At 39.2% G+C, this 14,129-nt stretch overlaps 1 protein-coding gene across 6 annotated transcripts in view; it reads left to right on the top strand.

The window, feature by feature from the left end:
• LOC138736468 (collagen alpha-1(XXI) chain-like) overlaps positions 1-14,129 on the top strand; it is a 330,315-nt gene that overhangs the window by 290,478 nt on the left and 25,708 nt on the right. For 5 of the 6 annotated variants that reach the window (XR_011340296.1, XR_011340298.1, XR_011340297.1 and 2 more), the window contains one exon: positions 2,606-2,743. The exons of the other annotated variant lie outside the window; for it this stretch is intronic. The gene's annotated coding sequence lies outside the window, so the exon portion shown is untranslated. The remainder of the gene's footprint in view (positions 1-2,605; positions 2,744-14,129) is intronic. 6 annotated transcript variants of the gene reach the window in all.

Genomic DNA, 14,129 nt, shown 5'->3' with positions numbered 1-14,129 from the left:
CTGGAAGTCAGCCTGAAGAAAACTGTGGTCCTCCATCAGCCAGCTCCCCACCATGACCACCAGCCCCCCCCCCCCCCACATCTCCATCGGGCACACTGAACTCAAAACGGTCAACCAGTTTACCTACCTCGGCTGCACTATTTCATCTGATGCAAGGATCGACAAAGAGATAGACAACAGACTCGCCAAGGCAAATAGCGCCTTTGGAAGACTACACAAAAGAGTCTGGAAAAACAATCACCTGAAGAAACACACAAAGATCAGCGTGTACAGAGCCGTTGTCATACCTACGCTCCTGTTCGGCTCCGAATCATGGGTCCTCTACCGGCATCACCTACGGCTCCTAGAACACTTCCATCAGCGCTGTCTCCGCTCCATCCTCAACATTCATTGGAATGACTTCATCACCAACATCGAAGTACTCGAGCTGGCAGAGTCCACAAGCATCGAATCCATGCTGCTGAAGACCCAACTGCGCTGGGTGGGTCACGTCTCCAGAATGGAGGACCATCGCCTTCCCAAGATCGTGTTCTATGGCGAGCTCTCCACTGGCCACCGAGACAGAGGTGCACCAAAGAAGAGGTACAAGGACTGCTTAAAGAAATCTCTTGGTACTTGCCACATTGACCACTGCCAGTGGGCTGATATCACCTCCAACCATGCATCTTGGCACCTCACAGTTCGGCGGGCAGTAACCTCCTTTGAAGAAGACCGCAGAGCCCACCTCACTGACAAAAGGCAAAGGAGGAAAAACCCAACGCCCAACCCCAACCAACCAATTTTCCCTTACAACCGCTGCAACCGTGCCTGTCTGTCCTGCATCGGACTTGTCAGTCACCAACGAGCCTGCAGCAGACGTGGACATACCCCTCCATAAATCTTCGTCCGCGAAGCCAAGCCAAAGAAGAAGAGTGGAGTGATTTTCTATGTCATGTAATCAATAGCTATCAATTAGTCCATATTAGTTATTAGTAGCCTACTTATGAAAATAGCAGCTCTTAACGGTCACCCTCTTCACATACTGTACTGGAAGGGGAATTATTCAGAGATGTCATCCACCTCAGATTACTCTTTTAAACATTACTCCTAAAATACATGTGCAAAGGTGGACAACTCAGCTATCACCATTCCTTTATTTGCAACTGGCTAAATTGACCTAATCTGCAGATCTCTTCATTGTGGAGACATGCCTTTTCATTCTTTCTGAATTATATGAATTCACATGTGTTTTCAGCAGAATTGAGTGAGTCTCACTCTTATTATTCTATCTTTTCTCTCACACTTACTTATTTACACACATTGACTGCAGCTTCCTTAACCACAAACTAACCCAAGAACATTTTTACCAATGTCAAGTCTTTCTATTTTGTTGAACTTACAGACTGGAAACAACCTTTGAGCTAAGTAATTGATGATGGTGTTTATGCTTCACACAAACCTTCTCCTTCCGCATCTTACAACACTATTTGTACTTCAAAGAATTTAATTGATTATAGGCTATTTTGGGATATCTTGGTCATGAAAGTTGTTGCAAAATTGTAATTTATTTCACTTATTTTGCTTTATCTTATCCAATAAACATATTCTTTTATTTTTTTCCTCCCTCGTAGTTATAGAGGTTCCCTTAAATGCATCATACATTGGCCCAATCACAATAGAATTTAAGCTTCATTCATGCAACCTCTCATCTTTCTCATCTAAATCTTATCATGGTAACACTTCCATTACTTCTCCCTTTTGTTTGTCCAGCCTTTCCTTAAATCTCTCTGCACTATTTCCTGTGCAGTAAGGGGTTTCTTCTGAATCCCTATTAGATTTATTAGTAACATTCCCATAATGAAAGCTTCATAATGATTTTCTGTGCCCGACAAGAGGAAACATTTTCTCTGCATCAGCTGTATTGGAAGGCTCTTATAAAGTAAAAAATTGCGACTGTAAAGTCAGAGATTCTCCACCTTCACGTTGCAGACCTTACCTTCATAAATGCTCCATGAGTAGCTCAAAGACGCTGACTCCAATCCCTCTTCAGGGTGGAGCGAAGCACTCCACCTTCCTTCATAGGTGAAGGCAGGTTGATGACTCACGATGACACTGTCTGCCCATGACCCAGGACCTAACAAAGCTGTTCAGCAAATCTGCGGTAAACAGCTTGTGTCAGGCAGAATCCTGGGTAATTCTGCAGATATTTGTCCAATGAGCCTCCCCTGAGGTCATTGCTCCCAAGGCTGCCTGTGCTAATTCACCCCTTAACACCCCCCCTCTCCCCCCCCCCCCCCATACAGGGGGATTTTGCTTCCTCTCAGGGATGCCAGTTTTGGGCTGACTTCGTGCCATGGTCCTGGTCTCTAATGATCCCTCCCCCCATTCCCTGCCAGAGATTTGGTCAGGCAGAAGAATGATTAACGGCCAACTTTGTCATCCATAATCCTACACGTAGCTGGTTCCAGCGTGTTTATGCTGTCATGTTTCCAGCACCATGGAAACAGTTGCCCCGCCTACAGTGGCTCTAGAGGATGCACTGAGGTGCTGGTCCATGTAAAGGTGGCACTGGAGCAGCTTTTTAGAGCTGCTCTATAAAAAGGTAAATTCAAATTTTTGTCCGCAGATGGAACCGACCTCGAAGCAGAGGCCCTCCATAAAAACACCCGGATTGATACCAGAGATGGGCGAGAAAAGTTGGACAGTTTAAAGGAATGAGGGTGTAGTGAATACTATCCTTTAAAAGAGCCGTTTGGCTGGCTAGGTGAGCTCTTTACTGTGACATGTTCAATTAAATTCATAACAAGGTCAAGGTGTGTTTTAAACTGTTTATTAGTGAACACAAAAGGACTCATAACTTGGTAGCAATCATTGTAATGTGGGAATGTCCATGAACTGGGTAATAATAATGTCCTTGCTAATGTGACTAACAATCAACAGAAAATACCAGAGCCCTACTCACCAATTGTCCATCCTGCCACACCTGTCATCGTGGGCTAACTAAAATCCACCCACCTGAACCCACGCACATGCGTCAACCATCCACAGTGAACTGTGCAGCAGCAGAGCGCGCGCAGCCTCTGGACCCCAGAACGCAGCCGACACCCGCAACCAAACCATCGACCACAAACAACATACTTTTGGCTCCAACCATACTGGCCCCTAATTATTATGTCTCAAATAATAATTACACAATTATTAATAACAATCAAAAACAGTATATTCCAGTATTATGTAGATCAGTGGTTCCCAACCTTTTACTTTCCACTCACATACCACCTTAAGCAACCACTTACTAATCACAGAACACATGGCATAGGGAATACTTAAAGTGGTATGTGAGTGGAAAGTAAAAGGTTGGGAACCACTGATGTAGATCATCTACATTCATTCTTCATAAGGCCAGAGGTTACTAGCACATAGCCTTAAAAAGAGTGATCTTTACCACTACTCTGGGCCAATAAAGTTTGTAATTTGTGTAGTGCACATGGGGCAAGATCCAAAACTCAACAAAATAGTCAGTTCTGGGCTTGTCAAAGTACCTCTGTCTCCTATAGAAGGCAGACTTTGTTGATGGGTCTGTTCAGAAAGCCAGTTTTGGTCCTGATCCTGAAACAGATTTATGTTAATCTTTAATGTTAACTATATTTCTCATATGTAAAAATGTCTTAGTAAAGAAAATTATGGAGTTAAAATACTGTATCTATTCTTAGTAAGTTAGCTGTAGGTTGGTACAGGGTCATATACAGGTCATAGCACATTTATAGAGAATCATTGTTTTCAGAGAAGAGTGTTCATTCTCAGAGTCACAGCGTTTTGGACAAATAGAGCTCATGGATTTCAAGTGGGTCTTAATTATTCAAGAACTGCTGAAGGGAGCCATCTGTTTTTCATCAAAGTCGCCTAAGGCTCTTGAACAAAGATGATGTCAGAGGTTATTATAGATATGGAATGGTTTTAAAACTGGAACAGAAATTTGGTAGAAATAAAACTGATGGTCATGTGGTTTCCAAGAATTGGGACTCACCTTGGTGATGATGTAATGATAACATGATTTGGAGAAATATATTACTGAATTCAGACATTTTGAGTTCAGTTTGGAGAGTACAGAAGTCAAACCCTGTGAAACAGGGGTTTAAACCTTGTGAAAGACAGGGTTGAGTTACAGTAACCAGAATTGGTACTGTGTTGTGTGTTACTTCTGGGGAAAGGGGAACACAGAATCAATGGCTTTTAAATTAATGAAGGCCACTTTGCTGTCTCCTTGGAAAAGAGGACAGATTTCTAATGGGTCTGTTTTTGTGTTTGGCCACTTTGTTTAACCTTTAACTGATTTGTGACTTCATCGTGGAAGAAGTTAACCACATTTGTTTAACCCTTGTCTGGGTTTGGAAGAAAATGGCCACATTGTGAGTAAAAAGGCCTGAAGGTATCATGTTTAAAACCTTTTATGATTATTTCTGAACTGAGAACTTAAGACCTTTAAGCAAGACTAAAATGATGCTGAACTTTTAAAGATTGACTTTTCAGAGTGGGACTTAAATTACACACACACACACACACACACACACACACACACACACACACACACACACACACACACACACACACACACACACACACACACACACACACACATTTAAATGTGTGCATAGTGGGGTTAGATTTAGAGTTAAGTAAGTCTAGAGATAAGTAAGAAATTTTATGTTATTAATAGTTTAATAAAAAAAACTATTATTTTGAATTTACCATTGTCTGGTGAATTTTCCATTGCTGTCCTGTGTTAGTGCTAACAAAGTCCCTTTAGTCCCAAACAAATTTTAAAAGGGTTGTTCATTCATAACAATCCGAACATGACATACGTCCTTTTTTTTCCAGAATGATCTCAACAATTTTTCCAGTTAGTCAGGAGTTTCGATGTACTGAGTCATCCATGATAAACTCCTGATGTGAAGTTATATCTGACGTTAGACCATTTCTGTCATTCCTGCAGTTAGGGAAGATATTCTTTAATCCATCTTTTCCAGAACAAGTCCAAAATATACTGAACTTGCCTGTATCTGCAACAAGCATATATGTCTTCATTCTGAAATTATAACTGCCCTGGTGGCATCAATGGCATAGTCTTAAGGAGCAGAAGGTGGTTCAGGGTAAGTGCTTCAAGGTCATTTTGATCTGTAGAAGCCTTGGTGATTGGACAACTGTTGAGGATAGCCTCAGCATCATGTAAATCAATGTGGAGACCCCCGTCAAGACTTTTGTCCACTCCACCTGACTATGTACAAAGGTGAGTCCCTTCTGGGAAGACCAGGGGGACATTCTGAAAAAAATTACAGAAGTGAATTTTCAACAGGATCTAAAGTTGTACCTTCTGGCAGATATCGGGGACGTGAGTCTTAGGTTGACCAAAGATCAAATTTCATTCATGAAGATTGTCTTGGTAGTAGCCAGGAAGTGTATAGTGGTTTTGTGGAAGTCTGACTCCCAACTAAGTACTACAAGATGGTATATGGAAATGCAGAGTTGCATTCCCCTGGAGAAAATCACGTACAATCTAAGAAAGAAACACAACACATTCGTGCAACCTCTCATCTTTCTCATCTAAATCTTATCATGGTAACACTTCCATTACTTCTCCCTTTTGTTTGTCCAGCCTTTCCTTAAATCTCTTACTTGAAATATATTGGCACTCAGATTGATTAGCCCCTCCCCTTCGAAATAGGGGTACGATAGCAATCTTTCCTTCCAGGGAAATTAAAATGTCCAAGAAAGTGGGACATGATGCAAGCAATTTTATTTTAGTTTAATTTTGATTTTTTTCCCTTTGAATTTTTATCTTTAGCCTTTGCTATTTAGCCATCCTGATTGTTTTTTTTTTCCCTTAGGTTTTTTCCTAGGGTTCTGTTGGGGACTTTGACCCCACCAGAATTTGTATCTGTACAATTTAATTGATTTTTTTCAGTAGGGTTGTGGGGGAGTGAGGTGGTGGGGGGAATAAACATAGAATCTGTATATTGTATGAATGGTGAAAGATTATACTGTTTGAATTTTGTGAGTCTATGAAAATCAAAATAAAATATTTTAAAAAAAGACTTTGCACATTTAGGGTGGAATTGAGAACCTTTCCCATACACTTCCATGGTGTGAGTCAGCAGTGGGATGGAAGATCCAATTGATTCCTTTCTGAAGCAGTGTATTATGGATTCGGCCATGATTCCAGCCTTTAATTGCCTCCTTCAACTTGTGCTGAGCTCCCACAAAATTGATGTCATTGTCAGATCGTAGTTGTTTCATTATAAAATGCTTAAGGGCATTAATGAAAGAGTCTGTGTCAAGTGAAGATGCCATTTTGATGTGTATTGCTCTTACAGGTAAACGTGAAAATAACACCATAGAATTTCACCACACTCCTTCCATTCTTCACTCCAAAGGGTCCAAAATCATTAACTCCAACATCTGTGAAGGGATTTTATCAGGAGAGACTCTGTCCAGGGACAAATCAACCATCTGCTGTTGTCCAGGAGTATTTACACGCTGACAAACCACATTTCATCATAATTTTTCTGATTGGCCCAGTGGCACCAGGAATCCAATATTCTTGGCATAGTCTGGATTGCAACTACCATGACCCACCTCTTCATGAACATATTGAAGTATGAGATCAGAAATGTGAAAATTTTTGTCCAGTATGAAGGACGTTTCATCTCTTCTGACATTGCTGCACTGCTAAGTCCCCCCCACCCCCCACCCCTACTCTCCAGAATTGGGTTGAGTTTACGAATGTGGATTGTCCTCTTAACATTCATTCCCTTTCTCAGACTTGAGATTTCAGCTGCAAATTTCTTCTTCTGGCAAAAGCAGATGATCTCCATTTCAGCATTAGCCAGTTCTTCAACTGTGAGACCACTGCTTTCCTGAGACTCAAGATTTCCTGTCCCCTTTTGTGCAGATCTCTCTGATGGATGTTATCTGGATGAAGCTGAGCAAAGGCACCTCTTCCTTGTTTTCTCTTTCTGCTGTGATACAGAAGCAGTCTTTTAAGTCTGAGCACCCATGCTACTTCCCATTTTAAACGAGTCCAGGATGAGAAGTAATGGATTAAGTGGGTTACTGGATCCTCTTCTTCAGACGATATCTGAGCAGCATTTATGGTTATGCTCCTGATTTCAGAGACTTTGGTGAGATTTCTTCCAATCCATCAGGATTTTGAGGTCATTCTTCCTGATGCTGTAGATGAAACTGAGATCCAGACACCCACATTTCTTTCTTCAGAAAAGATTGGAGTTTCAAACCTTGAGAAGCTATGTCTGCTGGATTGTTAACTGTGTTAACGTCTCTCCACTGTAGTGCATGTGAGACTTTGTCAATTTCAACAACTCTGTTGGGCACAACTCTGTTGTGGCCTTATTGTTGGTATATTTGAGCACAGAGGTGCTATCGGTCCAAAATATGGAGTCTGCTAGTTCCATCTGCAGCTCTTTTCTCCACACCTTGTCCATTCTGCTCGCCATAGTGGCGAGCAAAATGCTGCAGTTGAGCACTTGGATTCAGCTTATGAAGATCCTGAATCCAACACATCCAATCCTGTACAGTGGAGTCTGGTGTCATATCATCCTAACCAATTCTTGGCAGTCAGGGCTACTGGTCCTAATATTCCTAGGGGGATCATATATCGAACTGACGGTTGAAAGAATCCCCCTTCTTGTGAGGGGTTGGTCTTTCAAGATGATTTTGAACAAAAACATCAGACTGAACACACCATTGTCCACCTAAAACGCTCACCACAGGAAGGTTGTCATGGTCCAAGTCCAGATTCTTCATTTCCCTTGCTCTCTCTGTTTCAGGAATGGCAGCCAACACATGACGACTGTTACTTATACACTTGGAAAGTAGAAAACCTCCCTTGAAACAAATCTGAGGCTGCTGAAGTGAGGCAGTCATCCATATAGAAGTTGTTCATGATGGTGCTTACAGCTTGAGGGCTAAACTGTTTGATATTGTCCTCAGCACACCTCCTAAGGGCAAAGTTTGCACATCTTGGAGATTTTTTTTTTAAATTTTTTATTTTTCACACCATAAACCACATTGACCATGATACATACATGTTCCTTTTCAAATATATACAGTGTCATTTTCTCCCCCCCCTCCCTCCTCCCATCCCACCCTCCCTACCTCCACCCCCCATCCATTTAAAGTACAAAATCTAAGATACATTAAACCAGTCAAACAATGTTGTCATTCAATAAAAATAAACAAGAAATTCCACTGAGTCAATTCTTTTCATTTCCTTCTCCTTTCGTTAATTTAGGTAGTGAATGTCCCCGGTAGGTTTTCTCTATTGTGTTTCATGTAAGGCTCCCATATTTGTTCAAATATTTCAATATTATTTCTTAAACTATATGTTATTTTTTCTAATGGAATACATTTATTCATTTCTATATACCATTGATGTATTTTCAAATTATCTTCCAATTTCCAGGTTGACATAATACATTTTTTTGCTACGGCTAGAGCTATCTTAACAAATCTTTTTTGTGCATCCTCCAAATCAATTCCAAATTCTTTGTTTTTTATGTTACTTAGGAGGAAGATCTCTGGATTTTTTGGTATATTGTTTTCTGTAATTTTATTTAATATTTGGTTTAGATCTTCCCAAAATTTTTTTAATTTCTCACATGTCCAGATTGCATGAATTGTTGTTCCCATTTCTTTTTTACATCGAAAACATCTGTCAGATACTGTTGGGTCCCATTTATTTAACTTTTGAGGTGTAATGTATAGCCTGTGTATCCAGTTATATTGTATCATACGTAACCTCGTATTTATTGTATTTCTCATTGCTCCTGAGCATAACTTCTCCCATGTTTCCTTTTTTATCTTTATATTTAAATCTTGTTCCCATTTTTGTTTAGTTTTACCATTTGTTTCCTCATTCTCCTTTTCTTGCAGTTTAATATACATATTTGTTATAAATCTTTTGATTATCATTGTATCTGTAATCACATATTCAAAGTTACTTCCCTCTGGTAACCTCAGACTGCTTCCTAATTTGTCCTTCAATTAGGATCTCAATTGGTAATATGCCAGCACTGTATCTTGAGTTATATTGTATTTATCTTTCATTTGTTCAAAGGATAATAATCTATTTCCTGAAAAACAATTTTCTATTCTTTTGATCCCTTTTTTCTCCCATTCTCTAAAGGAAAGGTTATCTATTGAAAAAGGGAGTAACTTATTTTGCGTCAATATTAGTTTTGGTAATTGGTAATTTGTTTTATTCCTTTCTACATGAATCTTTTTCCAAATATTAAGTAGATGATGTAATACTGGAGAACTCCTACGTTGTACCAATTTTTCATCCCATTTATATAATATGTGTTCAGGTATCTTTTCCCCTATTTTATCTAATTCTAATCTAGTCCAATCTGGGTTTTCCCTTGTTTGATAAAAATCTGATAGGTATCTTAATTGTGTGGCTCTATAATAATCTTTAAAGTTTGGCAGTTGTAAGCCTCCTTGTTTATACCATACTGTTAATTTATCTAGTGCTATCCTCGGTTTCCCCCCTTTCCATAAAAATTTCCTTATTATTTTCTTTAACTCCTTGAAGAATTTCTCTGTCAAGTGTATTGGCAATGCCTGAAATAGGTATAATATCCTTGGGAAAATGTTCATTTTAATACAGTTTATCCTTCCTATTAGTGTTAATGGTAAATCTTTCCAATGCTCTAAATCATCCTGTAATTTTTTCATTAGTGGATAATAATTGAGTTTATATAGATGGCCGAGATTTTTATTTATTTGTATACCTAGGTATCTTATTGCTTGCATTTGCCATCTGAATGGTGATTCCTTCTTAAATTTTGAGAAATCTGCATTATTCATTGGCATTGCTTCACTTTTATTTACGTTAATCTTGTAACCCGACACTTCTCCATATTCCTTCAATTTCTTATATAATTCTTTTATTGATAGTTCTGATTCTGTTAAGTATACTATAACATCATCCGCAAACTGATTTTATATTCCTTGTCTTTTATTTTTATCCCTTTTATATTATTTTCTGTTCTTATCAATTCTGCTAGTGGTTCTATAGCTAACGCGAACAATAAGGGTGATAGTGGGCATCCCTGCCGTGTTGACCTGTTTAAGTTAAATTGTTTTGATATATATCCATTTACTGTCACTTTCGCCAATGGCCCCTTATATAATGCTTTAATCCAATTAATATATTTCTCTGGTAGGCTGAATTTTTGTAGTACTTTGAATAAATAATTCCATTCTACTCTGTCAAAGGCCTTCTCTGCGTCTAAAGCAACCGCTACTGTTGGTACTTTACTCCCTTCTACTGCATAAATTAAGTTAATAAATTTACAAATATTGTCTGTTGTGCGTCTTTTTTTAATAAATCCAGTTTGGTCTAGATTTACCATTTTAGGTACATAATCGGCTAATCTGTTTGCTAATAGTTTAGCTATTATCTTATAATCTGTGTTAAGTAATTATATTGGTCTATATGACGCTGGTGCGAGTGGATCTTTCCCTTGCTTTAGTATTACTTTAATTATTGCTGTTTTACATGAATCTCGTAAGCTTTGTGTTTTATCAATCTGGTTGATTACTTCCAGGAGGGGAGGAATTAATAAATCTTTAAATGTTTTATAGAATTCTATTGGGAATCCATCCTCTCCTGGTGTTTTATTATTTGGTCATTTTTTTATTATCTCTTGTATTTCTACTATTTCAAATGGTTCTATTAATTTATTTTGTTCCTCTATTTGTAATTTTGGTAGTTCAATTTTAGTTAAAAATTCATCCATTTTGCCTTCTTTCCCTTTGTTTTCAGTTTGGTATAATTGTTCATAGAATTCTCTAAAGTTTTCCTTGATCTCCATTGGATTATATGTGATTTGTTTGTCTTTTTTCCTTGATGCCAATACCATTTTCTTAGCTTGTTCTGTCTTAAGCTGCCATGCTAGAATTTTGTGCGTTTTTTCGCCTAGTTCATAATATTTCTGTTTTGTCTTCATTATGTTCTTCTCCACCTTATATGTTTGTAGTGTTTCATATTTTATTTTTTTATCTGCCAATTATCTTCTTTTAGTTGTATCTTCCTTCATTGCTAATTCTTTTTCTATATTTACTATTTCCCTTTCCAACTGCTCTGTTTCCTAATTATAGTCCTTCTTCATCTTGGTTACATAACTTATTATTTGCCCTCTAATGAATGCTTTCATTGCATCCCATAGTATAAACTTATCTTTCACTGATTCCGTATTTATTTCAAAATACATTTTAATTTGTCTTTCAATGAATTCTCTAAAATCCTGCCTTTTAAGTAGCATGGAGTTTAATCTCCATCTATACATTCTTGGAGGGATGTCCTCTAACTCTATTGTCAATATCAAGGGTGAATGGTCCGATAATATTCTAGCTTTATATTCTGTTTTTCTTACTCTATCTTGCATACGAGCTGATAACAAAAATAGGTCTATTCTTGAGTATGTTTTATGTCTACCCGAGTAATATGAATATTCCTTTTCATTTGGGTGTTGTTTCCTTCATATATCCAAAAGTTGCATTTCTTCCATCGATTTAATTATAAATTTGGTTACTTTGTTCTGTTAATTTTTTTCCCAGTTTTGTCCATATTTGAATCCAAATTCAGGTTGAAATCCCCTCCTATTCATTTGTTCCCTTGCGTATCTGCTATCTTCAAAAAAATATCTTGCATAAACTTTTAATCTTCTTCATTAGGTGAATATACATTGAGTAGATTCCAAAATTCTGAATATATATGACATTTTATCATTACATATCTCCCTGCTGGATCTATTATTTCCTCTTCTATTTTAATTGGCACATTTTTACTAATTAATATAGCTACTCCTCTTGCTTTTGAATTATACGACGCTGCTGTTACATGTCCTACCCAATCTCTCTTTAATTTCTTGTGCTCCAATTCAGTTAAATGTGTTTCTTGCACAAATGCTATATCAATTTTTTCTTTTTTCAGTAAATTTAGTAGTTTCTTCCTTTTAATTTGGTTATGTAGTCCGTTTATATTTAAAGTCATATAGTTCAGCGTAGCCATTTCATACTTTGTTTATCTTCCCTTTCCGTTTCTCCATCATCACCTTTCCTTCTTATCCATTTCTGCTTTCTTGTTTTGAACACTTTATAAGACAACATTTCTAAAACATCAAACATTTTCCTTATTCTCCTATTTAAAACTTCTTTAACCCCATTCTCCCCTCCCCCTCTGTCTTGGGTAAACTTGTACCTTTCACTTTGTTCGTTTTAGATTGGTCACAGTGTTTGAGCTACCGAAAGAAAACAGAGACACACACCGAGAGCAGTTCAGTCTACACAAATGTTTATTACAAATATAAAGCAGGTTTCAAACTACAATATGCAAGCCTGCCTAATCATACTTAACAACGCCTGGACTGGTCCCAACTGCCGAAGCGAGGCAATGACGGCACTCTTGTAGTAGGCTGCCGGGGCGCCAGTAGCAGCTCCTTCACCTCCCCCGACCGGGACGTTGCTCGGACTCTTGCTGTTCTTCCTTCTTGACAAGGGATGTTCCCATCCCTCGGAGAGTCTAAACTTCAGCAGCAGGACCACAGACTTTTATACCCCAAAAACAATTAATCATGCACCCACTCCCTATAACATTTGTCAGTCAAAATCAAAGCTGAGCATACTATTCTACAATTTAGAAGATTGATTATTATGGAACCAGGATGCTATGATTTCCTGGTTTATCTCGTAGATACAAGGACTCATTAAAACTTCTTGAGCAAGACAGGTTGTGACCAATACGTCAATTTCAGAGTGTCGTATTTGACAACTGCTTTCCCTGGGCCTCACGGTGGAATTCCATTTCAAAGTGTATCTTCAGATAAATCCCCATGGCTGAGTTTAATTACATCTGCTAATTCTGAAAGTAAGATGACCTGAGTGTGGCCCCAGTGTTGTCAGAGAAAGCATCTGAGCACATGGTTTTAACCCTCCATTACACCCTCCTGATTTGCCCTTTATCCCTTGTCGGGCAACCACATCTCCCCTCTCCATTTGGATTTGTGAATTCACTCGCAAACGTCAACTGATTTTGCAGTGAGCGTAACTCCTCCCCACCCAGCCCCCCCCGGAAAAGATTTTAATTTTCATATGTAACAAAGGTCACTCTTTTAATTCCCTCCTTATTCCCTCTATTCCCTTTCCCTCCCTTATTAATTCTTGTCTATATTCTATATATTTTCCTCTAAATACAGATACATTCATGTCTTCTTTTCTTTCTTCTTTGGCTTGGCTTCGCGGACGAAGATTTATGGAGGGGGTAAAAAGTCCACGTCAGCTGCAGGCTCGTTTGTGGCTGACCAGTCCGATGCGGGACAGGCAGACACGATTGCAGCGGTTGCAAGGGAAAATTGGTTGGTTGGGGTTGGGTGTTGGGTTTTTCCTCCTTTGCCTTTTGTCAGTGAGGTGGGCTCTGCGGTCTTCTTCAAAGGAGGCTGCTGCCCGCCAAACTGTGAGGCGCCAAGATGCACGGTTTGAGGCGTTATCAGCCCACTGGCGGTGGTCAATGTGGCAGGCACCAAGAGATTTCTTTAGGCAGTCCTTGTACCTTTTCTTTGGTGCACCTCTGTCACGGTGGCCAGTGGAGAGCTCGCCATATAATACGATCTTGGGAAGGCGATGGTCCTCCATTCTGGAGACGTGACCCATCCAGCGCAGCTGGATCTTCAGCAGCGTGGACTCGATGCTGTCGACCTCTGCCATCTCGAGTACCTCGACGTTAGGGGTGTGAGCGCTCCAATGGATGTTGAGGATGGAGCGGAGACAACGCTGGTGGAAGCGTTCTAGGAGCCGTAGGTGGTGCCGGTAGAGGACCCATGATTCGGAGCCGAACAGGAGTGTGGGTATGACAATGGCTCTGTATACGCTTATCTTTGTGAGGTTTTTCAGTTGGTTGTTTTTCCAGACTCTTTTGTGTAGTCTTCCAAAGGCGCTATTTGCCTTGGCGAGTCTGTTGTCTATCTCATTTCTATTCATGTATACACACTATATATATACACACATATACCCCTTTACACACATACATATAGTTCGTGGTCATTTTTACTCTCATTACATGTCTTCATCTC

The sequence above is a fragment of the Narcine bancroftii genome, chromosome 6, assembly GCF_036971445.1.
Source record: "Narcine bancroftii isolate sNarBan1 chromosome 6, sNarBan1.hap1, whole genome shotgun sequence".
In the NCBI taxonomy this organism is placed as follows: domain Eukaryota; kingdom Metazoa; phylum Chordata; class Chondrichthyes; order Torpediniformes; family Narcinidae; genus Narcine; species Narcine bancroftii.
Note: the sequence above shows the minus strand (reverse complement) of the source record. Positions and strands in the feature narration are given on the sequence as shown.